At 40.2% G+C, this 27,922-nt stretch overlaps 1 long non-coding RNA gene across 2 annotated transcripts in view; it reads left to right on the top strand.

The window, feature by feature from the left end:
- The window catches only part of LOC109499850, a 68,031-nt gene extending 40,336 nt beyond the window's left edge, over nt 1-27,695 (top strand). For both annotated transcript variants that reach the window (XR_006598191.1, XR_002742416.2), the window contains one exon: nt 25,429-27,695. This is a non-coding gene — a long non-coding RNA (uncharacterized LOC109499850). The remainder of the gene's footprint in view (nt 1-25,428) is intronic.
- The last annotated feature ends 227 nt before the right edge of the window (nt 27,696-27,922 follow it).

Raw genomic sequence — 27,922 nt, 5'->3', positions numbered from 1 at the left:
TGAAGAGAACTCTAGAATTCTGCAGAGGATTTGAGAATCTGCTGCTGGCTAAGGATCAGCACAGGTGTGCAAAAAAACTATTTAAAGTCAAGAAAAGGCCTTCACAAAAAGATCCAACAGACAGTCCCCAAACTTCACACAGGATGAAAATGGTTTGTATCCCTACCACCCAGAGTGGAAAGACCTCCTTGATATTGACACAAGGTATCAGTATCAAGTAGAATCCTCACAAGGGGTACTTGGTTGGATGATTAGTTTAAATGTTCAGTCCCACCTCTAAAAGAGAACTTAAAAGGAGTCAGACTGTTTCCAAGTACCTTAACCATGTCCCAGAGCAGGATCAAGGATATTCATAAGAATACAAAAACATCCAGGACCCCACAAAATAAAATTCATAACATCTGACATCCAGTAAAAAATTAACGAGCATTCAAATAAGCAAGAAAATGCAGCTCAAGATGGGGGTGGGTGGGAAATACCAATCAATTGAAATTAATCCAGAGATGACACAGATAAAAAATCACTCCACTGTGGTAAATATTTTCCAATTTTTAAGTTATTTCTAATAATATTTACTTTATATTTTTAATATTGTTCTTGCACTTCTATTTTTTATTTTCCCATTTATTTTATTTCCTATTTATTTTATGTTTTAAAAGATAAGGTTTGAACTCTCTTACATTATCCCAACACAGACTTCTTTAGTCCCACTTACTTCCTATTTGTTATATTACGCGTTTTTTGTTAATATTGACATGGTTAAAAATTTTGTTCACCGCTAAGATACAAACTACTATACTCCTGGAGCGGGGGGGGGGGGGGGGGGGTGGCGGGTGCCTGGGTGACTCAGTTCATTAAGCATCTGACTTCGGCTCAAGTCATGATCTCTCCCTCTCTCACTGCCCCTCCCTTGCTTGCACTCTCTCTCTCTCTCTCTCTCTCTCTCTCTGTCTCTCACATGCATGCGCTCTCTCACTCCCCCTCTCTCAAAAATAAATAAACATCAAAAAAAAAAAAATGAAAGAAAGAAAGAAAAGAAAAAGAAGAAGAATATTTTTCCCAGTGCACCTGGGTGGCTCAGTTAGTTAAGTGTCCAACTTTGTCTCAGGTCATGATCTCAAGGTTTGTGAGTTTGAGCCCCACATCAGGCTTTCTCTGTCAGCACAGAGCCTGCTTCTGATCCTCTGTCCCCCTCTTTCTCTGCCCCGTCTCTGCTGCTTCTTCCTCTCAAAATAAATAAATAAGCTTGAAAACAAAATTTTTTTCCCTCCAAAATTAGAAGACGTTAATTCTTTAATTTTTCACTAAAAGTGCTATTATTTGAAATTCGATGCTATTTTTTAGTAATTTTTTTATTTTTAATTTTTTTAATGTTTATTTATTTTTGAGAGAGAGACAGAGCTTGAGCAGGGAGGGGTGTGTGGGGGAGAACAGAGAGAGAGGGGAGACATAGAACTGAAGCAGGATCCAGGTTCTGAGCTGTCAGCACAGAGCCTGATGCAGGCCTTGAACTCACAAACCGTGAGATCGTGACCTGAGCTGAAGTCAGACGCTTAATCAACTGAACCACGTAGGTGCCCCAAAATTCAATGCTATTTTTATGTAACCTTCTGGAAACTTACAGAACCTTGTCTTTGTTCCAAGTGCTCTGCAGTTTCACAGTGATGTGCCTCGGTGTGCCTTTGGGCCTTGAAATTGAGTCCAGAAATCTATGCTTATTAGTTCTGGAAATTTCTTATATTATTTCTTTAATAATGTCCTGTCTGCCAATTTAGCTGAGCTTTCTTTTCAGAATTTCTGTTATTCAGATATTGATCTCCTGCATTGATCCTCTAATTATCTTATCTTTTCTCCACTATTTTCAAGGCCTTTATCTTTTCATTCCACTTTCCTGGAGATGTTCTCAACTTTATCTTCCAACCTTTCTCTTGTTTTTGCTTTGTTTTGTTTTTCCATGTTATTTTTAAATTTCCAGAGCTCTTTTCTGAATGTATTTTTCTTTCTTTCTTCCTTTCTTTTCTATCTCCCTCCCTCTTCCCACCCTTCCTTCCTGTCTATAGTTTTTTTTTTTTTAATGTTTATTTTTGAGAGGAGAGAGAGTGAGCAGGGGAGGGGCATACAGAGGGGGACAGAGGATCCAAAGGGGGCTCTGTGCTGACAGAAGACAGCCCGATGTAGGGCTCAAACTCATGAACTGGGAGATCATGACCTGACCCAAAGTCAGACACTTAACCAACTAAGCCACCCAAGAGCCCCTGTAGTTTTTGTTTTTTTAAAAAATCTTTTATTTGCTTTTCTGCTTCCTTCATTTTCCCCCTAGGCTGTGCTGTTTTTTCCACCTATGAGCTTGTTAGAGTTTTTTTTATTTTTTAATGTTTATTTATTTTAAGAGTGAGGGTGGGGGAGGGGCAGAGAAAGAGGAAGAGAGAATCCTACAGAAATTCTGCACTGTCAGAGCTCAAAGCCTGACCTGGGGCTCAAAATCATGAACTGTAAGATCATGGCCTGAGCCGAAACCAAGAGTCCGCTGCTTAACCGCCTGAGCCATGCAGGCGCCTCTCTTGTTAGAGGTTTTAACCAAATGTCTAAGGATCCTTGACTATTTATTCATATTATGAGTGAAGCATTAGAAAGCTAATTAGAATCTGGGAACAGGGGTTTCACCATTATGACTTCTGCACTAGATAGAATTCTAGTAGGTCCTCTGTAACAAATTTACTTCAGAAAATTTCTATTACTAGCTTGTTACGACGAAAAGAAAAAAAAAACTGGGATGGATTTTGTATTTCAGCAGTGTTTTCTTGGCATCTACTGAAGTCATCATACACTCTTTAACCTTTAATCTGTCGGTGTAATTTCCTAATGGTAGGGTTTCTAACGGCAGTATTTCAGAAGGGCTTTGCTGCCCTTCTCCAAGGAGAAGCTAAAATTTTCTACTTTTTAAGAAGAGGGTGGGAAGGTTGACCATGCCATTCATGCTGCCTGTGTTTAGGGCGGGCACTGCCCTCTCTCTGCTCTATGCCATGCAGAAGTTACGATTTTCCTTTTCAAAACAAGCATTTGGCCAAGAAAAATGATGACATACTTTAAGGAGTCGGCTAAGTTTGTTGTGATCCTGACATTTTTTTGTGTTTAATATGGTTTTTGCTTCATACACGGCCCATATGGAATTCAGTCTTCTCATGATGAGTAAGGCATCGCATCCGACGCATTTTAAGGGGGAGAAAAGGTATTTACAAAATGTTTTTTCCGTGAGCCCCTCATCTGTGGTTTAGCTGCTTTCCTTACCACAGCATAGTTTTCCTCCTACTCTTTATCGTCACATGGCAATCAAAAGACCATGGCTTTTTTTTTTTTTTTCCTGCAGTACTGTGCTTCTCTACATACTTCCCTAAAGAAAAAGGAAGAGTCAGAGGGCTATTCTAATCGTTAGTAGTAGCCATGAAAGAGTGTCTGAGTTGCATGATATGCCAAAGGACATTTAGCTAAATAGTTACTGGTAGTGTGAAAAAAATGAGAGACAGCCTCAAGATGTGACAGAAGAGGCCTACACCTGAGAACGAAGCCGGGAGACCGGAGGCTCATTTCTATCATTACTGGCAACTCACTGGCCCCACTGGGCCTTAGTTTCTGCGTATATTAAATAAGGACGGTTGACTTCTCTGGATGACCCCCGTAGTCTTTTTGGGCTCTGATAGTCTTTTGTGCTCAAAGCAATATCAACTCTAGAAAATAATTCAGTAAGACATTTGCACTTCCGTTTCTAAATGTGACAACCTCATTAAGATGACAATATTCCAGAATTGAGTATTTTCCTCTTCACTGTGAACACTGTTTCGTTCTTAAATATATGAAATACAAGGCTTCCTGGAGAACCCAAAAATATCCTGTATAGTAGGCACAAAATGACTGCCCCCTCGCATGCCCATGTCCTAATCCCCAAATCCTGTTAATATGTTGCTTACATAGATGTGAGTAAATTAGGGATCTCCAGAAGGAGAGGGTAGCCTGGATTATCTAGGTGGGGGTCAATCTAATCACAAGGGTCCTTATATGTGGAAGAGGAGAAGAAAGAGGTCAGAGTGATGTGATGTGAGAAATGAACCTGCTACTGTTGGCTTTGAAAATGAATGAAGGGACCCATCAGCCAAGGAATGTGGGCAGCCTCTAAGAGCTGGAAAAGTCAAAGAAATGGATTCTCTCCTAGAACCTCCAGAAGGAATGCAGCCCTTTGAAACTTTGATGTTAGCCCCATGAAACACATTTTTGTTTTCTAACCTCCAGAGCTGTGAGATAATCAATCTGTTTCGTTTCAAGCCACTATTTTTGTGATAATTTGTTGCAGCAACAGTGGGAAACTAATATAGTTCGTCAGCTCTGGCCTTTACTATATTGAGCAAATGTACCTTCGTCTTTAATGTATTTCTACGCATGTTGTTCACGTGTGTGATAGCAAATACTTCCATTCTGCCTTAATAATCAAGAATGATTTCATGTTATTGTTTATATGATAGCTAAAGGAATACCTAGCAAATTGACTAACTATGCTTCTGTGTACCATTATATTCCTACATTTAATTATCCCCTGGGACTACATTTTATTCTTAGAATTCCTAGAATATTGGATCTGGAGAGAACCGTGAATATGATCTAATAAAATGTAATCCTCTTTTCACAGGAGAGGGAATTGTTACCTGTTGAGCTTAAACCCGTGACTTTCCCATAATCATCCCGCAAGTTGCCTATAACACGAAGATCAAAATTGAGGGTTTCTGGCTCCCAGTCTAGGGTTTGTCTTACTACACTAGGCTCTCCAACGGAAAGTGTTAGGACATGAAAATATTTAAGAAATCTGGCCTCTTAATGTGAAATAGGAGGCAGTGTGAAAGCCAAATGTGTCTTGTGTAGTTCAACTCATTTTCACCTGAGAAACAGTATAACACAGTGGTTCTCACCTGGAACCCCAAAGGGTCCATACAGTACCCTCTACACAAATCCCATCTCTAGTACTCACCAGCAGTGGGAACCTAGTTGAGTTATTTAATATCTCCATGCCTCCATTTCTTTATCTGTGAAATGGAGATGGTAATTGTACCGAACTCATAAGGTTGTGGGAGATTTCAATACATTAATAACTGTAAAGCTCCTAGGAGAAGGCCTGGACCGTATTTACTACCAAGTAATTAGGAGCAATTCTATTATTAGCAGTAGGCTGTATAATAAAGGCAAACTATTTTTAGTTGAACAAAAGAACACTTTTTACGAATATTAATATTATTAATATTTATTCCTGCTGTGCTTATTAGCCACCTCCTGCGGTGAAGGCGTGAATACTTAATCCTGAAACAGGGCCCATTGTTCAGATAAATTGCCTGTAGACTGAAAATCTTGTACTCTTGCGTGCCATCAGACGTTTTGTGGACAATTAGCACATGACTATCATGAGTGCTCTTGCTAATTAAAGTCGCATTAATACCAAAGAACTGTACAATGGCGGGTTCTATACTGTCATTTCTGCAAGCTGCATTGTTTCAAGGACAAAGCGGCTGATGTACTGTTTCTTTTCTTTCATAATGCTGAGCATGGGTATCTGATAGACTTGCTTAGGCTGGCAAACTTTTGAGCAGAAGTGCTAGATTTGTATGCATCTTCGAGAATTGGGCAGTTTGAAGCTAAAGTGAGCTAGGAAAGAAATAGGAAGTGAAAAAGTAGAACGGAAAGACATAGGTAGATAGAGGAAGAAAAAAGAGGAAGGAGGAAAGAAGGAGACTTGAAAAGACATGAAAGATAAATGAAACCACTTAAATGGAGAAGAGTTTTAAGAGCCAAACAGGAGACGCTCCAGGCAGAAGGGTTTTCTATTGAAGTGTTTCTGATGCCAGACCAGTGCTTCGCAGGCTGTAACGTACATCAGAATCGACCGGAGGACTTGTTAGAACAATTTCCTGAGTCCCGTCTGCAGGGATCCTGATCCAATAGGTTAGAGTGGAGCCTAATGCAAACTCTAACAAGTCCAGAGGGGGACACTGAGACTGCCGGTCTGAGAACCTCTGGGTCATACTATAGTCACACAAAATAAAAATAGTAGTTCTCTGCTTTTTTTAAATTGAGCTATGTTTTTATACATAGTGAATTGCACAGATTATAATGGTCTTGGTTTGCTACCCTAAGCAGTTCCCTCCTAAGTCGTGTGAAGATTTACCTGTCTCCATCGAGGATAGCAGGAGACTTTTTTGAACACAGTCCTAGTGTCCTCGAATAATAAAATGAACTTCAGTGAGTTTTTTAGCTCTTTGAAGAAAAACATATATTCTATAACCTGGAATTGAATGCCAAAGAACTAGAAAGCACCTACATTATCTTGTTTATGCCTGGAATATTCCCAGGCTCATCTAAGCTATAGCCCATTTTTTTTTTAATATGAAATTTCTTGTCAAATTGGTTTCCATACAACACCCAGTGCTCCTCCCAACAGGTGTCCTCCTCAATGCCTGTCACCAACTTTCCCTTCTCCCCCACCCCCCGTCAACCCTCAGTTTCTTCTCAGTTTTTAAGAGTCTCTTATGGTTTGGCTCTCTCCCTCTCTAACTTTTTTTTTTTCCCTTCCCCTCCCCCCATGGTCTTCTGTTAAGTTTCTCAGGATCCACATAAGAGTGAAAACATACGGTATCTGTCTTTCTCTGTATGACTTATTTCACTTAGCATAACACTCTCCAGTTCCATCCACGTTGCCACAAAAGGCCAGATTTCATTCTTTCTCATTGCCAAGTAGTATTCCATTGTGTATATAAACCACAATTTCTTTAACCATTCATCAGTTGATGGACATTTAGGCTCTTTTCTATCTCTTATTTATTATTCCATTTGAGACGAGGAAATTTGGGTGTGTTATATATTGCATTCTCTCCTGTTCTTTGAATTAGCCATTCACTGGATTTATGTAATACATAATCTGAGACATTGGCCAAGGAAGTTGTTGAGATTGAAATCCTTCAGCAGTGCATCTGAACCCCGAGGATCTTGTTAAAGATGCAGATTTTGATTCAGTGGGCCAGGCGTGGGGTTCAAAATTCTGCCCGGGTAAGAAGTTCGCCAATACGTGAGTTCGAGCCCCGCGTCGGGCTCTGGGCTGATGGCTCAGAGCCTGGAGCCTGTTTCCGATTCTGTGTCTCCCTCTCTCTCTGACCCTCCCCCGTTCATGCTCTGTCTCTCTCTGTCCCAAAAATAAATAAACGTTGAAAAAAAAAAATTAAAAAAAAAAAAAAAAAAAGAAGTTCGCCAATAATATTGATGTTGTGAGTCCACAACATTACATTTTCAGTAGTGAGGCCCTGTCTGGTGTGTGTAGGTGTGTAGGTTCTCTAACTTTAGCCAGTGCCAGAAGGGATGGAGGGCTTGTTAGAACATGGAGTTTTGGCCTCCACCCCTAAGTACCTCAATCAATGGGAATGAGGCCCCAGCGTTTGCATTTCTGAATTCTCAGATGATGCTGGGGAAAGAGCAGGGAGCACACTCTGACAGCTAACGAGCTGTTAACCACCCCTCTCATTTTGCTGATGTTAATGGACTTGCCAACAATTGCCACTGCTAGCGGACAACATCTACCTTCAAAGAGCTCTGACAGAATCACTAGTGGTCTCTTGATGGACAAACCCAATGGGTTCCTTTTGGTTTTCACATTTCTTGGCTTCTCAGTGGCTTCTGACTGTTGTTGCTCCCCTCTTGAACCCTCATCTCTCCTGGGTACAGTAATAGAATTTTCTCTTTTTGCTTTCTACTTTTCTAACTCTGTTCTAATTTCAGACTCTTACGTAAATTTCTCTTTTTTTCCGTCCCTGTGCTTTAGCCCCACAGCTGTGCTTTAGTTCAGCCCCTTATCATCTGCCACCTGGATCATGTCACTACTTTCCTACTGGATCCTTCTGCCTCGGTTGAGTCTCCAAGCCGTTCTCCCCACCTCTACCTGAGCGATCTTTATAAAATACAGGAGTGATGGTATTCTCGCCCTGCTTAAAACCCTTGCTGGCTTCCCGTTTGCCACACGATGCCTTCCAAACTCTTCAGCTTGGCTGACGTGGCTCTCTGTAATCTGACTTGTCTCACCTTTTCTCTCACCACACCTACTTTGGAATTTTCCTTAAAAACAACCAATTCCCGGGGTGCCTGGGTGGCGCAGTCGGTTAAGCGTCCGACTTCAGCCAGGTCACGATCTCGCGGTCCGTGAGTTCGAGCCCCGCGTCGGGCTCTGGGCTGATGGCTCAGAGCCTGGAGCCTGTTTCCGATTCTGTGTCTCTCTCTCTCTCTCGGCCCCTCCCCCGTTCATGCTCTGTCTCTCTCTGTCCCAAAAATAAATTAAAACAAACAAACAAACAAAAAAAACCAACCAATTCCCATTGAGGCTACACGATTTCGTGCTCCTTTCTCTTCCCAGAATTCTTCCCTTCCCATTTTTCCCAACCTGCTAAACTACCAAACATCTCAACTTTCACGTGTCTCTCCTCTGGACCCTTACTGTGACCATCCCAGGAAGTAGTGAGTTCTTTCTTCTCGTGCCCACGAATGATGATGATGATGATGATGATGCCAGTAATACCGGATTATAAAAGTCTTGAGAACAAAAAAATTATTTTTTCAGCCTGGTGTTCCTGGCGCATTGCTCAGTGCCTGACACGTCAGTCACCTTGTTTTCTGAACAAATGAATGAATCAGTGATCGAGGGAGAAACAGCTGATAAAGACCTTTGGGGACTGCATTAGTCTCCCGAGTCTGCTTACAAGAACTGAAATGTATTCCCTCTGAGTCCTGGAGGCCGGAAGCCTCAAGTCAAGGTGTTGGGAGGCTGTGTACTCTCTGACGGCTCTAAGGAGAGATTCCTTCCTTTTCTTTTCCAGACCAGCTATTCCTTAGCCTGTTGCTGTTACCACTTCAATCTCTGTCCCATTTTCTCCTCTTCTAGTCTGTCTCTTATAAGAACACTTACTGTTTTTAGGGCCCATCTGGATAGTCCAGGATGACCTCATCTTGAGATCCTGAGCTTAATTTCATCTGCAAGGACCCTTTTTCCAAATAAGGTCCCATCACAGGTTCTGGTGGCTGGGACCTGGACACATCTTGCTGGGGCCCACCATTCAACCCACCGAAGGGACTGCGAGAAAAACAAAGATGGTATCTATACGTAGAAATTGGAAAGAGACAGGTAATCCTCATCTTCCTTCTAGATCCCGTGTAATAACAATGGGTAGAAGGTAGTAGACTTGCCCTCTGTTACTGTAGTTCTCCTCAATCAGTTATCATCCAAAGACAAACTCGTTTTCGTTAAAAAAAAAAAAAAAATCACTAAGTGTGTGTGTGTGCGTATGTGTGTGTATGTTGGGTGCCTTGGTTCAAGCACGAAGAATATTCTCCTTTTTGCCTAAAACATATCAACTCCTTCCCCCCAAGCTTGAAAAATAAAACACAAGCATCGCATCTACTGGTCTTTGAAAAGTAATCCTTTCTGAACTCATTTTGGTTTTCTTACAACTTCACATTTGTCCTGGAGGAGAGGAAATGATTTCACTTCCTGGTATGGTACCTTGCCTTTGTCAGCATTAGGCACTTCACAACTACTTTTGATGAAACTGTTAATTGGTATTGGATGAGTGCAAGCAGAGACGTGGGGTTGGGAGAGGCAGTCATGGAAACTGTGAGGACAGGAGACTGGGCAAAGGCAGTGGGAAGGCGTTCCAGGTTCCGGCCCAGCCACTTGTCCTCCAGTTCGCACATGATGGCCCAGCACCAAAGCCAGGGTTTCCAGAGTGGACAGACTTCATTTCCATTAGTGCCTGACTGACAATCGCCAAGATCAAGCCTTTCCCTCTGACTCTACAGTTGAAGTGCGAAGACTTTCTCAGCTCCTCTGCGACTGTGTGTGAGCTCAGGAGAACTGGGGAAAATGAAAAAAATATAGGACAAAGAATCCATAGTGTTACATTTCCCCTCAGTTTTCCACAAGACAAGAGAACAGCACAGGATACTGTAATTTGTCAAACCCCCAAACAAAACAAAACAGGTCTGTTGTTAATACAGACAAGTGGCCACAGCTGCAGAAAAGTTTCCACATGAAATCTTTCAGTCCTAACCGGTCATTTTGCAGTTTTGGGATCACTTTTCCAGGATCCTTTTTTTCCCACCAGCGTTTATCCGTGTTAACTATTTGTTCCACGCTGCGAGGTCCCCTCTGGTAGATGTGTTTCTCACAGTGCTGCTCTCCCACGGTTTTCTGACGTTCTATTTGGTGTCACCGGGACGTGTGTGTTAGTTCACTTGACACTGTGGCTTGAGCAGTAAAAGTAAATGGCTTGATGATGTAATCTGTTAGAAGAGCTGCTGTCAGCTGTACCCCCACTTTCAACCTCCGGGTTGAGATACAACCCACCCCTCAAAGTGTGCAGCTAACGCGTGTCCCACGGATGAACGCAGAGACGCTTGAAAGCCAGGCTGGCATACTGCTCAAACGTAGGCCAGGTGTGCTGAGAGTTTTCCAAAGGTTTGCCTGTGTTTTGGTGAAGTTGAATTTTCTAAGCTCCTGTGAATTGCTGCTAAAGTGAGAAAGCCACACTGAGAGAACGGGTGTTTGATCATTTAAGGCAAAAAATGCAAACCTCAGGCGAACCTCAGGGAATCCAAAGGCAATTCAAAACAGAAAGAAGAGAGTTTTGTGTGACATTTCTGTGATCGAAACTGATGAGTTATAAATTTTCACTGTTGATACTTAGCCTCTCTTCCTCTTTTGCCAGTATATATTTATCTCTTCGGGCATAATACCATGTTACAGGAAAACCGCTTTCACTTTGACTGCATTTGTGATACTCAGACACATAGAAATTGATGTTTGCTTTTGAACTTACAAGAAAGAGTTTCCAAAGAATGGTGTAGATTGTGACATAACTGTTTAACCTAGGCAAGGAAAAAGGGATTGCGGAGCCTTTGAAAAACACTTTGCCAGCACAGAGACAATTAGAATATGAATAATTCCAAAACTGAAATGACACAGTGTTCGTATTCGAAAGCCCTGTCCACAGCTTTCTACTTGGCAAATTGTATGGACTTTCAGAATTATTCAATGTAAAGCAAGGTCATAAAAATGGAGTTCAAATATAAAATAATTTTTACAGTACTTTTTACAATGTGTCCACTTATTCAGGTGGACCGCCATTTAAATTAGTTAAGATGCTACTGTATTTGTACTTATAGAGCCATAACATAAATTTTTTGTTACATTTGTTTATGTGCATTTAAAAGCCGCAATTTTATAGATTTTATTTTATAGTTCAAGAAAAGGAGGAAAAATAAACAAGAAAAATTAAATGTTTTATACCTTTTTATTATAAAGTATTACAGGTTCATTGCTAAAAATCATGGAAATACAGAAAAATCTAAAGGCAAGAAAACCACTTAGAATTTTACCACTTAATAGTAATCTTCATTAACATTTTTAGTATCACTTGTAGCCTTTTTGTCTGTATATTATTTGAAACAAACAAAAAAAAAATCAAGATCAACTAATGTGCCGGTCCATCCAAAGGATTTAACAATGCAGCTGGGGCAACTGAATATCCATATGGAAGAAAACAAATAAACTTTGACCCATATCTCACTCCATACATAAAAAATTAATTTGAGATATGGGGCGCCTGGGTGGCTCAGTCGGTTAAGCGTCCGACTTCAGCCCAGGCCATGATCTCACAGTTCGTGAGTTCGAGCCCTGCATCGGGCTCTGCGCTGACAGCACGAAGCTTGCTTGGGATTCTCTGTCTCCTTTTCTCTTTGCCCCTCCACCATACTCTCTCTCTCTTTCTTTCTCTCTCTCTCTCTCTCTCAAAATAAATAAATAAACTTAAAAAAACACATAAGGCATTAATCATCAGAGAAAAAAAAGGTTAAATTGGATGGTGCAGTTTTTTCTGCTCTATAAAAGACACCATTCAGAAATGACTAGACAAGTCATAAACTGAGAGAAAAATATTCTGAACACCTATACGTGATAAAAAACTTGTATCTAGAATATACAAAGAACTCCTAAAAATCAATAATAAAAGGCCAAGTGAATTTAAAAATGAGTGCATTATTTATTGCTACATAATGAGTTAGTCTACAACTTAGTTTAAAGCAACAAATATTTATTATCTCATGCTTTCTGAGGACCAGGAATTTGGGGGCAGATTAGGTGGGTGGCTATGTTTTAGTGTCACTCATGAGGCTGCATTTGAGGTACAAGCTGGGGCTGCAGTCAACTGAAGGCCTGACTGGAGCTGGAGGACTCACTTCCAAGATGACTTACTCACAGGGCCGTTGGCAGGAGGCCTCATTCTCTTGCTACGTGGGCTTCTTTCTAGACGGCTTGAATGTCCTCATGATATAGCAGCTGTCTTCCCCTAGAGCGAGCAATCCAAAAAGCAGAGCAAGGAGGAAGTCATGATATCTTTACGTTCTAATTTAGACATCCACAGCACCACTTTTCCCATAGTCTATTCATTAAAAGCAACTCATGAAGTACAGCCCATATTTAAGGTGAGGGCAACTAGGCTCCGCTTTTATGGAGGGATATCCAATGTTTTCTGCACGTGTTTTAAAGCAACCACAAAAGATGATATATGTAAATGAACAATACATATAGAAAGACACGTGGCCACTTCATCAGTCAATTAATACATGCAAATTAAATCCTCTGTGAAGTACCATTTCAACTCATTAGGATGGCTAGAAAGAAAAAGATCGACAACACCAAATGTTGACGAGGATGTGAAGCAACTGGACCTCTCATCGCTGCTGGTGAGAATGTAAAATAGGACAAACATTTTGGTGACTTGGTTAGTGGTGTCTTATAAGGTTAACTTTAATGCTTACTCCACATCTGGTATTTTCCCGAGAGAAAGAAAAACATGTCCACAAAACTTTAGACGTGGCAATATTTATATTAGTTTATGCATAAACATTTAAAACTGGAAACATTCTAATGTTTATTGACAGGGAGAAGGAAAAACAGACTTAGACAATGGAATACTTATAAAATGGTATGTTCACACAATCAGATATTACTGAGCAATGCAAAAGAGTGAGCTCCTAAAACAATCAACATCAAGAGTGAGTCTCAAAATGTTAAGATCTCATGATTCAGCAAAAGAAGCCAGACCCAAAAGAGCAAATATTGTATAATTCCATTTCTATGAAGTCCAAGAATAGGCAAAACTAGTCTAGAGAGATAAAAATAAGAAAATGGTTGCCTAGTGAGGATGGAAGAAGAGAATCAATTGGAAAGAGGCAAGAGGGGACTATCTGGGGGGATTCTGAAAATATTCTAGTTCTTGTTTTGGATGATAGGTACACTAGTGTGCACAATTTCCAAAACTTATAAAACTGGACACCAAGATCTGTACATTCTATTATATGTTAATAATGCTGTAATAGAAAATAAAAATGATCACAGAGTTTTATTTATTGCTTCTTTGACATAATATTATACTGTGAGTGTTTTCTGGTGCCCTTCAGTATTGTTTGAGAAAGTGTTTTGATGGCTACATAATGGTTTCACGATATAAATATATTAAAATTGAAATTATAAATGTTAAGATTAATCCTGAATTTTATAAAAAGCACGGATGAATTGTCTTTTAAGTATCTTGTTTTGTGTGCCTTTGTGATTATGGGAACATTATATTTAAGGTTTTATATCAAGGAAATCTGGTGTTCCTAATTAGGCAATGAGGATTAAAGGTCTTTCTTCATTAGGTATTTCCTGCTGGACCTTCTTTCCTTCCTTCCTTCTTTCCCTCCCTCCCTCCTTCTTCCCTCCCTCCCTTCTATCCTTCCTTCCTTCTATCCTTTCTCCCTTCCTCTGTCCCTTCATTCCTTCCTTCATTCGCTCGTTCCTTCCCTCCCTCTCTCCTTCCTTGTATCCTTTATCCCTTCCTCCCTCTTTCATTTCTTTCCTTCCTCCCCCCTTCTTCCTCTCTCTCCCTCTTCTTTTCCCTCTTTTTCTTTCTCCCTCCTCCCCACCTCCTGCCTATTGTATTTTAGCCAACTTTTTATTTTGAAAAAATTCAATCCTACAGAAAAATAAGAGTATAATTAATATCTTAAATATCCTTCACCTAGGCTCACTAATTCTTAACATTTTGCCGCATTGTATTCTGTGTGTGTGTGTGTATGTGTGTGTGTGTGTGTGTGTGTGTGTGTGTGTTTATACACATTTTCTTAAGTTGTACATGTTACTTCAGCATGTGGAAACAAGGGTAATAACCTATGAAATTACAACAAAAATGGTTACTCTCAATAAACTTAACATTGATGCAATAATGTTGTTGTATTTAATAATGTTAAATATAGAGTGTATATTCAGGGCACCTGGGTGGCTCAGTCGGTTAAACATCTGACTTGATCTCAGGTCATGATCTCACATTTATGGGTTCAAGCCCTGCATCGGGCTCTGTGCTGACAGCTCAGAGCCTGGAGCCTGCTTCAGAATCTGTGACTCCCTCTCTCTCTGTCCCTCCCCTGCTCACTGTCTGTCTCTCAAAAAATAAATAAATGTTAAAAAAAAAATAGAGAGTGCATATTCAAATTTACTAAATTGTCCCCAAACTGTCCTTTATACTTTTTTTTGAGTCAGTATCCAAACAAAGGTAATGCATTGCATTTGGTTATTTCCTTAATCTCCTTTAACATATTCTAGAATAATCCCTCTATATTTTTTCTGTCTGACATATATTGATATTTTGAGCTGTCCAAAACAACTGTCTTGTAGAATGTTCCACAACCTGGATTTGTCTGATTATTTCCTCATGATTAAGTTCAGGTTAAACATTTTTGGCAACAACGCTGCATGAGTGATGTGTATAATGTGTTACATTATATAATGTCACTGTGTTATTTTACTGTTGAAATTAAGTTTGATCTCTTGGTGAGGATATTTTTACCAGATCACCATTTTTCTCTTTGGAACTAAAATATCATCTGTGGAGTGATCATATGACTCTCCTGTCTTCCAGTACCACTCACCCAATAATTTTAACATTAACAAATGATTCTTACCTGATTCGGTTATTACAGTGACAGTTACACAATGTTTTTCTAATTCTATCCTGTTTTTCACATTTACTAGCTGGCATTCTTCTGTACAACAGTGTTTTTCCTCTTTCCTCCTTCTCTATTTTAGTGTCATGGATTCTTTTAAAAAAAAATTTTTTTTTTCCTAACACACAACCAGGTGCATCCTCTTACAAATGACTTGAATTATTTACATTATAATGAATGAAATTTTATATTTAGGCCTATGGAAATTCAGTCCTAAATATAAGAAGAATTTAGAGAACTTTCTTTCCTGGATCTGTCCATATAGATGATGACATATATACCTACCTGTACCAAGAAACATGTGGGTGTACATAAATATATGCACATGTATATATACATACAGATAGAGACACATATTTTTCTCTGATATAAAAATAATATACGTCCATTGTAAAGATTTTAGAAAAGACAGAAAAGTACAAAGAGGAAAAGCATATACTTTATCCCAGTATTCAGAGATAACGAATACTAAAATTTTGCTGTGTATTGTGGCTGGCTTCCAAGAGGCTGCCCAGTGATCCTCACCTCCTAGTACTCGGGCCCTCGAGGAGCTTCCTTGTATATTGAAACAAGCTGATCTGTGTGAACATTAAAAGACTTTGAAAGGGATGATGTGTGACTTTTTAAGGCTAAGGCACTAAAGGGGTTACAACTTCTGTTTGGTCTTTGGGGTTGTTCCCGCTGAGGGACTCCAACCACCCTGCTCGAAGACAGTCAAGCGTCTCTGGAGAGGCCCACGAAGGGAGGTTCTGAAACCTCCTACCAACAGCCAGCATCAACTGACCATCCATGTGAGTGAGCCACCTTGGAATTGGGTCTCCAGTGCTGGTCACACCTTCAGATGACTACTGCCCCAGCTAACATCTGCTTGCAACCCCATGAGAGAACCGAAGCAAGAACCACCAAACTAAGCTCCCAGATTTCTGACCTGTAAAAACCATGAGAGCTAATAAATGATTATTGTTGTTTGTAAACACGAATTTTGGGGTGATTCGTGATACAACAATAGATACGTACTAGAGTATTCTTCCACTTTTTTCTATTTCTTTTTTCATTCAGCAAATGTTCACTGAACATTTGCTACATCAGGGAGGGTGAAACCAGAGAAACAGAACCAGAAGGGAATATAAATGGAGTATGTGTATGTGTGTATTTATTACAACGAATTGACCTACATATGCCAGCATGGGGGTGTCTAAGCAAGCCTGAAGTCCATGGGGCAGGCAGTTAGGAAGGGATGATCAGAAGTGGATTGGAACCCCATGAGCTTAGGCTGAAGTTTGTCCACAGTCAACAATCAGTCAGGAAGAAAGATCCAGAGGGAAGGGAGAACAGGTGAACATTCAGCTGCTGGTCTGTAGTCTTGTAGCTCAGAGAAGTCCTAAGCTTTCTTTTAAAGGCCTTCCAACTGATTTAGGCCCACCAAAGGTAATCTCTCCTTGGGTTAATTTGAAGCCAACTTGAGACTTCAATTACATTTGCAAAGTCCCCTCGTAGCAGCACCTAGCTTAGTGTTTGATTGAGAAACTGGGAGCAGTATGTATGTATGTATATATGTGTGTCCCAAAATGGCTACCGCCTCCCTTCCTTTCTCCAGATCTTATGGGTCCCTTGTAGGCCACCCTATTTGGAAACACAATAGAAAGGGAATTCTGCGGTCTGCCATTTGGCTTAACCAGGTCAACACTTTACAAAGCCAACATGGCTGGTATGCACTAAGCTTAGTTCTAGATCCTCGGGATACATTAATAAGTAAAACACACAAGATGACTGCCTAACGGAACTTGTATCTTAGTGGGAAAAGATAAGAAACCAACGTCTAAAAAATAAGCCCTCTAAATAAACCTCCCAACAAAGAAAAATACAGTATCAGAAAGTGAGAAGTGTTAAGAAAAGAAAATGAGATAGTGGGATATGAGATGATTAGAGAATGGGATGTGGAGAGATTAGAGGGTGGGATACAGGGAGACTCAATGGTGGGATGTGGGGAGACTAGACAGTGAGATGTAGGGAAACTAGAGAGTGAGATACGGGGAGACTAGATATTTGGATATGGGGTGAGAGTTTACTAAGGTGGTCAGGAAAGGCTTCTTGGAAGAGATGGCATTTGAGCAGAGACCAAACAATGAGAAATTACTATCCAGCCATTTAAAGAAGAGAGGAAGGTTCTCCCATTGGGAACAGCAAGTACAAAAGCTCTGAAGTAAAAATGAGCTAGGCTTTTTCAGAGGACAGCCAGGAGACAGTGGATGGAGCCAGTGGGAGAGGAGGGAAGGGTAAATTCAAAGAGGTAACAGAAAGTCGGGTCAGGACTTTTATTCCGAGCGCTATGGGAAACCACTGAGGGTTTAGAACAGAGGAATGACATGATCTGACCTACATTTTCAAAGGGATCAAGAGCCGAAGCAGGGAAACCAGTTAGCAGGCCATTGCTGAAATGTGGGTAAGAGATGATGGTGACTTGGACCAAGACTTCTGAAGCACAGAAGTTTCCAATGTGTTCTGTAGTCAGACAGGTTTGAAACAGCAGGAAGCTATAAAGTCAGACCTTTTCAGTCCTGACATTTTCTTTCTTCTCATGCTAGTGAAGATTCTTCAGAGAAAATAGAACCATATATGTGTGTTTTTCAGCTTCCGTACTGTTTTTCATAATGGCTGATCCAATTTACATCCTCACCAACAATGCATGAGAGTTCCCTTTTCTCCACATTCTTGCCAACACTTACCTCTTCTCTTCTTGATGATAGCCAACTAACAGGTGTGAGGATAGAGATCTCTATACAGATCTATGTACAGATCTCTATAGATACTATATATGGAAGGGGAAGGATTTATAATGAGCAGCTGGCTGAGAAATGCCACGATTTGCTGTCTGCAAACTAGAGACCCAGGAGAGCCAGTGGTATAATTCAGCCTGAGTCTGAAGGCCTGAGAGCCAAGAGAGCTGATGGTATAAATCTCAATCCAGGAGTCAGAAAAGATGAAATGGGATGTTCCAAATCAATTGGTGAGGGAGGAGAAAAGGAACCCATTCTTCCTTCCTTTGATTCTTGTTCTTTTTGGGCCCTCAAAGGATTGGAAAAGACCCACCCACATAGGGAGGTTAATTTACTGCATCCCCTGGTGAAATGCTATTCTCATCCAGAAACTACCCACACAGATACACCCAGAAATAATGTTTAATCTGTGCATCCCATAGCCAGTCAAGCTGACACATAAAATTAACCATCACAGCTGGCTTCTCCAAATTATCACCTCTTACTGGTTAACATGGTACTTGTGACTAATTTTGCTTACTCAGATTCACTTAACATGAGCCACACACACAATATTATACATCAATACTGCATCTTCTATACCATATATGATTTTTAGAAGGCTTTTAGAAATGTTCATGCTGTTTTCTATATTGATTAATATACTTAAGGCATCAATAGAGAGCTGGAATAATGGACTCAAAAAATCAGCCGTAAAAATTAAACACTTCAAACAAAGCCGTTTTATTGTTTATTATCTATTCATTCATGGCTGCGTCTTGCATTTGGATTGGGGTTTTTGTCTCATTTTCAACAATTTCGTGTCCTGCATCTCCCCTGACCTCCACAACATTCCCGAAGGCGAGCAAGGCAAGATGATGCATAACAAAATGGACCAAGGTTGAAGGAAGCCTTCTGGTTCATTGTGAGTCCACTAGTTGTAAGACAGAACAGAAGGGTCAAGGGTAAGAAAGATTGTCTCCGTGTTGAGAAGTCGTCAACCTCGTAGGGAAGAACAACATGTAAACAGCTAGCTGTAAGGGAAGATTATATGTGATAAGTAATATGAATAGCAGACAGGGATGGTTTGGGGAATAGGAAGGCAGAAGAATTAGATTGAGCAGAGGCAAAGAATATGCCTAAAATACCGCAGCTAGTTATTACAGTGTTCTTGGCACATATTAGCAAAGAGAAGTTGGGCCAGTGGAAAGTCAAGGGTGTAAGTAACAAAAGTAAGGTCTGGGTCTGCCTCAAATAATATTTCCCTGAAACTAAGCACAGAAGATATTATTTTACTCACGGAAAAAAAAGAAAACTTTTTGGAAAATGTTAACCCTTGCAAGGCATTGATTAAACTGTTCATCTTCTGTGGCTGAAAATTTTCCTCGGGATTATAAATGACGTTGAATAATATTTGATTTTGAAGGGGATATATTTTTAATATCTAAAACACGTTTATGACTGACACTGAGAAACTGAGTCCGTGCATAGTGGAGCAGGACAGGAGATGAAACAATGACAGGAGTGTGGGAACCCTGCTACCCAGTGATGAAGCACAGATGAGACCTGAAGTGACAGGGCACCATGGATGTGGGACCGGTGGAGCCACAGCTCCTGCCCTCCAGGGAGTTATCTTGGGTCTGGCAGGCCCTGTTGGACAAGTGTGTACATTTCTTCAGGCACGGGCCCTGCATAGGCTGATCGTGGTCATTGTGCCTCACCATCAAAGCATAGCTCTGTCCTTTCTGTGTTGGGGGCGATGAAACCAGCAGTCATTTACTTTACATATTTATCTTTTCAAAAAAATTTATGTTTATTTATTTTGAGAGAGAAAGAGAGAGCGCGAGCAGGGAGGGGGCAGAAAGAGAGGGAGACACAGAATCTGAAGCAAGCTCCAAGGCTCTGAGCTGTCAGCACAGAGCCCGAAGCAGGGCTCAAACCTCTGAACTGCAAGATCATGACCTGAGCCGAAGTGTCAGATGCTCAAACGACTAAGCCACCCAGGTGCCCCTACATATTTATTTTTTAAGAGGCATTTTCTTCCAACTGTAGCTAAGGAATATTGTGAATAAGTCAGGACGCTTGTGTTACAATAGGGTAGAAACCTCTCTCTTTTTTAGCATGGTGGTTCTTCTGTTGCTATTCTAAGGTATTTTATGGGACGGTTTGAACAATATCCTTGCTTTCTTAGAATGGTCCCCACGAGAAATCCCATTAAATCGATGTATGTATATGTGTATGTACATATACATGCCCATGTATATATGGATATTTGTGTAGAAATTCCATTGCACTAAAACCCATTAGATTGCAGATTTCTACACGAGGAAACTGTTCTCAGAGCCTGTTTATTTCAAGCACTCTTTCCTTTTAGTACTCTATGACCTCCTCCTACACATTTATACTTTCTTAGATATCAAAGTGTAATACATTATTTCTAACATCTGAAAAAAAAGGCAATTATTCTCTAAGCTATTAACAGCCAAAAAAATTAAGGAAATACGCGGGACTTCAAGGGAGTGCTTTATCCTAATTTTTATACAAAGGGACTGAATAATATGTATAGGTAATTGTACAATAGGATTAATGTATTTCTTTGATCATGACTACATGTGTAATTAATTTGGGAGCAGAAAGGTAGCTTGAATTCCTTATTTCTTTTCTTTTCAAACATCTATTATTTATTTTTTTATCTTTTATATTTTGAGAGAGACAGAATGCCAGTGGGGGCAGGGGCAGGGAGAGAGGGAGAGAGAGGATCCCAAGTAGGCTCCGTGCTATCACTGCAGAGCCCAACGCCAGGCTCCATCCCAGGAACCATGAGATCATGACCTGAGCCGAAATCAAGAGTCAGATTCTCAACCCACTGAGCCACCCAGGCGCCCCTCTTAGGATTTCTCTAAAAGAAGAAGACAACTCCCAGGAATTGGCAGGATGCACGGTGGTCTGTTTGAGGAAAGAATGGAACTGCGCCATACATCTACTAAGTGTCCATGAGAGACACAGACACACGCACAGAAAAGCAACTCACTTCAAAGACTACAGAGCAACAAAATAACTGTGGGCTATTTCCCGGGGTCAACATAGATTCACATCAGCTTATACTTTCCCAGTCAAATCTGCATCACCGTGTATTCGTAATTGTCAGCAGGCAGTAACTCTAAGGCACTGTAATGTTTCAATCATAAAAAGAGATTAAAGCCATTTGTATATACTCCACTTACTAACGTAGGAAACCTACTGAACATTTTTAGGAAAATTACCAAGCCCTAAGTTTGAAACAAAAAGGGATTCCATTTAAATCCGTCTTAACCTTCTATTTTGTTCGGGGCTAGGTCTTGGTATTTCTAAAATGAATTTCAGTCGCTAAAAGAATAGACTATTTAGGAATTACCAGAACCGTTTCCTGAAACTCTGAAAACACTTAAAATTTCATATTAGCGTGTCGTGGAATTCAAACTACCTTTCTGCTCCCAAATGAATTATCCATGTAGTCATGATCAAATGATCGCATGCTTTGAACAATGTGTATTTGTGTATGTGAGTGTGTGTGTGTGTGTTTAACTTTTATTGGTGCTAATTTACTCAACAAGGAAGGTCCCAAAGACCTGGGAAATTATTATTTGTATGGTTTTGTAATATCCATAACAAAGGAAATTTGGCCAACCATCTCATTCCAGATTTTGAGTGGATGACAATTTTGGCAGGAAGAAGAATATAATTTAGTAAGTCAATGAAAAAAATATTTAAAATAGGCCTCTATCTTTATAAAGGAAGATGATGCAAACATTGTATGAAAAATAGAAGCCAGCTCTTTAAATTGATTTATGTGGTCTGTTTTAACATGTCAATATTTTATGTGCTATATGTCTGTTAGTAATCTGTTTTCATGGGCAAGCTCATTATAAATGTGCACTTATTGGAGGTGAGCTTTATCTTTCTTTCACACCAGGCCTTATTTAAAACTAGACAAATACACCGGGGAGCCTGGGTGGCCCAGTTGGTTAAGTGTCTGACTTCAACTCAGGTCATGATCTGGTGGTTCAGGAGTTTAAGCCCACTTCAGGCTTTGTGCTGACAGCTCGGAGCCTGGAGCCTGCTTCAGATTCTGTGTCTCCCTCTCTCTCTGCCCCAGCCCTGCTCATGTTCTGCCTCTTTCAAAAAAATAAAAACATTACAAAAAAAACTAAACAAATACATTCTTGAGTTTAGGTATATATGCAGTGCTTTCTGTTTCTTGTTTTTGTTTTTTGTTTTTTTTCCCACAAATTCATTACTTTTGTAAAGACTCTGTGAGTCTTATAAGCTTGATCGTAACTGCTAATATTAAGAAGACAGGCATGGAGCCTAGAGGTCATCCACCCAAGGAAGATGATTTTCTTCCAGTGATTCACTCAACATCACCAAGAAATACCCCTTTGGGTCTAGTTTCCTTATCTGTGAAACAAAGGTTTTGCCATGGCTAATTGCTAAGGGTCCTCTTTTTGTGATTCTATGAAAACAATTACTTTTGAGATTTCCTTTTAACATAAGATATATGGGAAGTTTGGGATCTTTTAGCATAAAAATTTAAGAAAATAGGAATCAGGAAGATATAAGCAGGAATTAGCCAGATATATACTTTCATGTAAAAAATCTCATCCAGGATTAGGTAAGATGAAAATCCCAGGATTGGTATGTGCATGTATGGAATATTGTTTTGGTTTTACATTTTAATGTGCAACTGTGCCTGCCCTAACAAAATGAGTTTTCAAGCAGTAACGTTTGCCCTAAAGAAAAAAAAATTAATTGTCAGTTGTGGTCTGTGTAGGCAGTGTGTAGGCAGGACTCTCGGCTTCCAGGAAAATTTCTGTCTTTACAAAAAAGAGATTTCCCAGCTACCTTTTGAATGATTTCCCTAAAAACACGACTTGCTTGACGGCAGAAGTGACCTGTGGCTGCCTCCCCCTTTACCTGAGTTGCGAACAGACGCTGAGAGGAAAGAGAGAGGAGGTGTGGTCAGAGGTGCTGGGAGGCGGTGGGCCCAAAGCTTTTGTGGAAAATGGTCCGATTGACTGGATCTCCATGAGGGCTATCGATTGCTGACACCTGGTGTGGGTTGAACTGAGTCCCTCTCAAATTCATTTGTGGAAGTCCTATCCCCTAGGACCTCAGGATATGACTTTAAGTGGAGACAGTGGCTTTGCAGAGGTAATCCAGGTAAAATGAGTCCATTATATAACTGGTGTTTGTATTAAAAGGGGAAATATGGAAACATACATATACAGGAAGAAGGCCATGGGCGCATGAAGACAGCCTCCTATAAGGCAAGGAGTGAGGCCCAAAACAGACCCTTCCCACACAGCCCTCAGAAGGAATCAACCCAATTTAAGTCTTGATTTTGGATTTCTAGCCTCCTGAACTGTGAGATGCTAAGTTTCTCTTATTTAAGGAACCCATGTTGTGGTACTTTGTTCAGCAGCCCTAGAAAACTGACAACAACACTCAGCCTGAATACATTCAAGGAATAAGTAAGCAGCAAAAAATTCTGACTGTATTGGAGTCTTCCCACAGGGAAGTGAACCTTATTTGGTTTGTTTGAAATGAAACTGGGTATCTTTTTTTGTATGGTTTTATTTGTAATCAAGAGACTTCTTTTTTAACTGAAAAACAATTATACATACACACATATACCTACACATATATACACATATATGCATTCATATGCTCCCGTAAGTGTTGTTAAAAAAGTTAAACTAGGGGCGCCTGGGTGGCGCAGTCGTTGAGCGTCCGACTTCAGCCAGGTCACGATCTCGCGGTCCGTGAGTTCGAGCCCCGCGTCAGGCTCTGGGCTGATGGCTCAGAGCCTGGATCCTGTTTCCGATTCTGTGTCTCCCTCTCTCTCTGCCCCTCTCCCGTTCATGCTCTGTCTCTCTCTGTCCCAAAAATAAATAAACGTTGAAAAAAAAATTAAAAAAAAAAAAGTTAAACTATATAGAATGTAAAATAAAAGCTATTTTCCAGTCCTTTTTCCTCAGTTTTAAATACCTCCCTAGCACTTTGCTGTTTGAAATCTAGCTTTGTATTTTTACAGTGCTAGATTCTTAATGTTACACTGTACAAACTTTAATACAATTCCAGTCTGATACCGGAGTTCTGCTAAAACAGTACATTTAAGAGTCCATGCTATGGGACCATGTTATAAGTGGGCTTTTACATACTTCTGTTATCTCAGCACCATGGGTAAGCTATAAAATAGGCCTAGTATTTTAAGTTACATCCTGTAATAGGTCACATGTTTAGAATTTAGTATAGTACCAACCAAGGAAGAATTTTTTCAAAATCAACTATCAACTTTGTTTTTTTTCCTGGCGTTGTTTCGTTTACTACTTAAAATATTTTTATAGTTAAGAAAAAAACAACGGACTTCATCTTGTTAAAGCCTTTTTCTAGGAACCAATAATAAATGACCTGCCTTCTCTGAAGTTTGAGTCCTTTATAGTACGGTGATACCCCTTTTATAGAGAACTCAATAAACCAGTAGCTCACCTACCTGAAATAATAGACTAGGACTTTAGGTGTAAAGGTCTCTGAATAGACTAAATGAACATTGCAAAATCTGCACAAGAAAGCTCAGACCTTTATCAACAGACATGTCCCATAAGTTGTTAATTGGTGTGTGTATGTTCGTGTTCAAATATAGCTCCAACAACTTATCATGAGTCCAAAGTAGAGTAGGGGCGCCTGGGTGGCTCAGTGGGTTAAGCGACCGACTTCAGCTCAAGTCATGATCTGGTGGTTCGTGCGTTCGAGCCCCATGTCAAGCTCTGTGCTGAAAGCTCAGAGCCTGGAGTTTGCTTCGGATTCTGTGTCTTCCTCTCTCTGCCCCTCTTTGCCTCAAAAATAAATAAACATTTAAAAATTAAAAAAAAAAAAAACAAAGTAGAGTAAAAGCCATTAAAAAAAAAGGCAATATTTTACTCCTTGTATGCACAATGACAAGACTAAGAAGGAAAGTTTAAACTCTCAGTAGCTAGGAAGGAACCAAAAACTATAAAATGCTACGGTAAGTTGAAAACAATTGGGTGGAATAATTTAGTAACAGGGAAAACAGTGCTTTAGGTCTTGAGGTCATTCTTATATTAGAGTACTAAATAATAACTGATGCTCTAAAGTGGCCCTGAGTCACTGTGAAAAAATTTTTATTGCGATCAATATTGAAGGTGGTAGAAAATTGGGTAATACATTTAAGAATGATTTCCACCTAAAACTTTGCAAACATTAAAAGGATTTGTGGGGGGGGGGGGAGATTTGGTTATCTGCAAAATTTTGCTCTATAGGTATTTGAGGTTTTCTTAGTATCCCAATTAAAGTATTGTATTTGCTTGCATAAGTATTGCATTACATGAGTATTGTACCTTCATTTAACTGGCCCTTGGTTAAGATAGAACATTAATTCCATTGGTTGAAAGCAAATTGTGAACCAATACTTAGATGTTTGTAGTACTCTTCCTTATTTAGGCAAGTTGAGAGCGACATTGTATCAGAATGAAGGAACGCCCACATTCTCGGCCTACAGGGGCAGTTCTTAAAGAGGAATGGACTTCAAATGAAGAGGCCTCATTAAAATGCATGCTTCTCATTCTTGGAGCTCTACAAATAAAGGAGAAGCAAGAGACCATCAACAAGATGGTGTTTGTGTCAAGTTTTACAGGTACCTTTTGTTCCACAGCATCATATCAAGGGGTATGTTGTTATTTAAATTATATTCAAATAGTCCAATAATGCCAATTTAGGGCTGAAAGACCAGGAGAAGCTGAGAACTTATGAGATGACGCTTTCGGGCTTATAAGTAAATTAAGGCAATGTTATTGGTAATATTGAACAAAGAAACGGTATAATAACACTTCCTGAGCAGTGGGCTTACTCTTGGATGCCATTTGGTGATTCCCCTGTAACGTGCCCAAGTGCAACGTGAGGTGCTCTCCACTAACAAAGAACAGCTTATTTATAACAGCTTGTAAGCAGAGGTCTTTCAAAGTGCAGAGATACCCTCTTTCCTTCCCAAGGAGCAATTGCTTTGCACATATGTGCTACAAATACCAAGCACGGGGAGCTTGGTTTTTAATTACAAAGTAAAATATCATTCCAAAATTGCATAATTGGTGGTTGCCTTTTGCAATGCAATGAACATAAGGGAACCTGACATTAAATATTTGACGTGCTGCCATGACATTTTCCGAGATTTTATTTTATGCTGCTTTTAAGCTGCAGACTATGTTAAATTTGAATTCCTTGGGGGGTAATAGAGTGATACAGAATTAAAGAACCTAGCTCTCATGTTGGAATGCCTGTGTTCACAGATTGTACAGTTCAGATTTTAGGGAAAAAAAGTAATTATAGAAATGGAGACATATTGGATTCTTTATTCTCTCCTTACAGTAGTTACTTTTTTTTTTTTTTTTGGATCTAGAGACCATTTAGTCAGGGAGGGATGTCTCTGGTTTTCCCTTTGAGGGAAAGACAGGGGAGTGGAGGAAAACACAGTGACAGTCAGTGCCCAACATTGTGCAGGCTACTGAAATTAAGAGACCGATGTCACAGACCCCTGTAGTGTGTATATTCCCGCATGTCACAGAGTTGCTGGAAGAACAGTAGTAGAACTGATGCTGCCCTAGTTCTCTCTGTTCCAGAAAGTGCCTTTTGGAGTTTATGCTATTTGCTCAGCAGGGTTCAATGCTTCTGCAGCCGATGGCACCACCCTGATAAATTGGAGGATAATGCGCACTAACTTGCCCCTTTCCTACACCTGCGTTTCCTACACCCAGCACCCCCTTTTGTCCCTTACTCCACAAAGAGAGCACGGAGAGCCCACATCTTAAAGCCGAAAGCGACTTCAAGAGTTCATCTGTTCTGTCACTGAAAGAGCAAAGGGCAAGTAGGTGTGGAATTTTCTTCCATAATGTAATAGAAGAAAATAAATTCTTAATGGTAAAAATAAAAAAAAAAATCTTGGGTTATCTCATTTATTCCTTCTTACTGAGGAGTATGCAATTATTCCTTCTTACTGAGGAGTGGGTAAAAGACAACTTGACTGCTTCATTCATTCTGAAGGCCTAACGTGCATATCCAAATCAGTGTTGTCAGGGACGCTGAGAATGAATTGCAGCCTAAGGAGGAGGCTCACCACCCCGCCCAGCCAGCTTTTGCATTTTCCTACACATTAGTGCTTTGTGTCATCACATTTCAGGGTTATTTCCTCTGCCCCAAACCGATGTTTTTCAGGTTCGGTGTTATTATTTTGATGACCCCAATAACAGAAGTAGGACCACTTAAACACACACACAGCCTGACCAATTCCAGCATTTTCTTTGATCTTAGAGATACTGTAAGCAGAGCATGGCTGTGACCCTCTCACTTGGTTGGCTGAGCAACGTTCAAGGCCAGCACTCAAAGTCTCCCCTTTCTTTAAAGCGATCATTTAGTATTTATTTAAAAATATAAAAGTATTTTTGTTGCTGTTATTACCAATAATATTTATTGCATTTTTAAAATTTTTTATTTATTTTTTAGAGAGAGAGAGAGCGCACACACATGTGAGAGGGGGAGGGGGCAGACAGAGAGTGCGACAGAGGATTGAAGGGGGCTGTGATCTGAAGAGAGCCCGATGTGGGGCTCAAACTTACAAACTGTAAGATCATGACCTGAGCCGAAGTTGGACGCTTATCTGAGTGAGCCACTCAGGCCCCTCTTTATTGCATTTTTAAAGCAATATATCCATAAAATATTTGTGGAGAAGTATTTCTTTTTGCTTTTCATAGGGAGCTAAAAGGCTTTCTTGGAATCAATCAGCTCTAGGACTAGAATACAGAGATACTTTCTTTTCGTTTTTTTTTTTTTTTTTAATGTTTATTCATTTTTGAGAGATGGAGAGAAACAGAGCATAAGTCAGGGCCGGGGTGGGGGGGGGGGGTGGGGGGGAGCGCAGAGAGACAGGGAGACACAGACTGAAGCAGGCTCCAGGCTCTGAGCTGTCAACACAGAGTCCAGTGTGGGGCTTGAACCCATGAACC

The sequence above is a fragment of the Felis catus genome, chromosome B2 (assembly GCF_018350175.1).
Source record: "Felis catus isolate Fca126 chromosome B2, F.catus_Fca126_mat1.0, whole genome shotgun sequence".
NCBI lineage: Eukaryota > Metazoa > Chordata > Mammalia > Carnivora > Felidae > Felis > Felis catus.
This window is presented reverse-complemented; position numbering and strand designations above follow the sequence as displayed.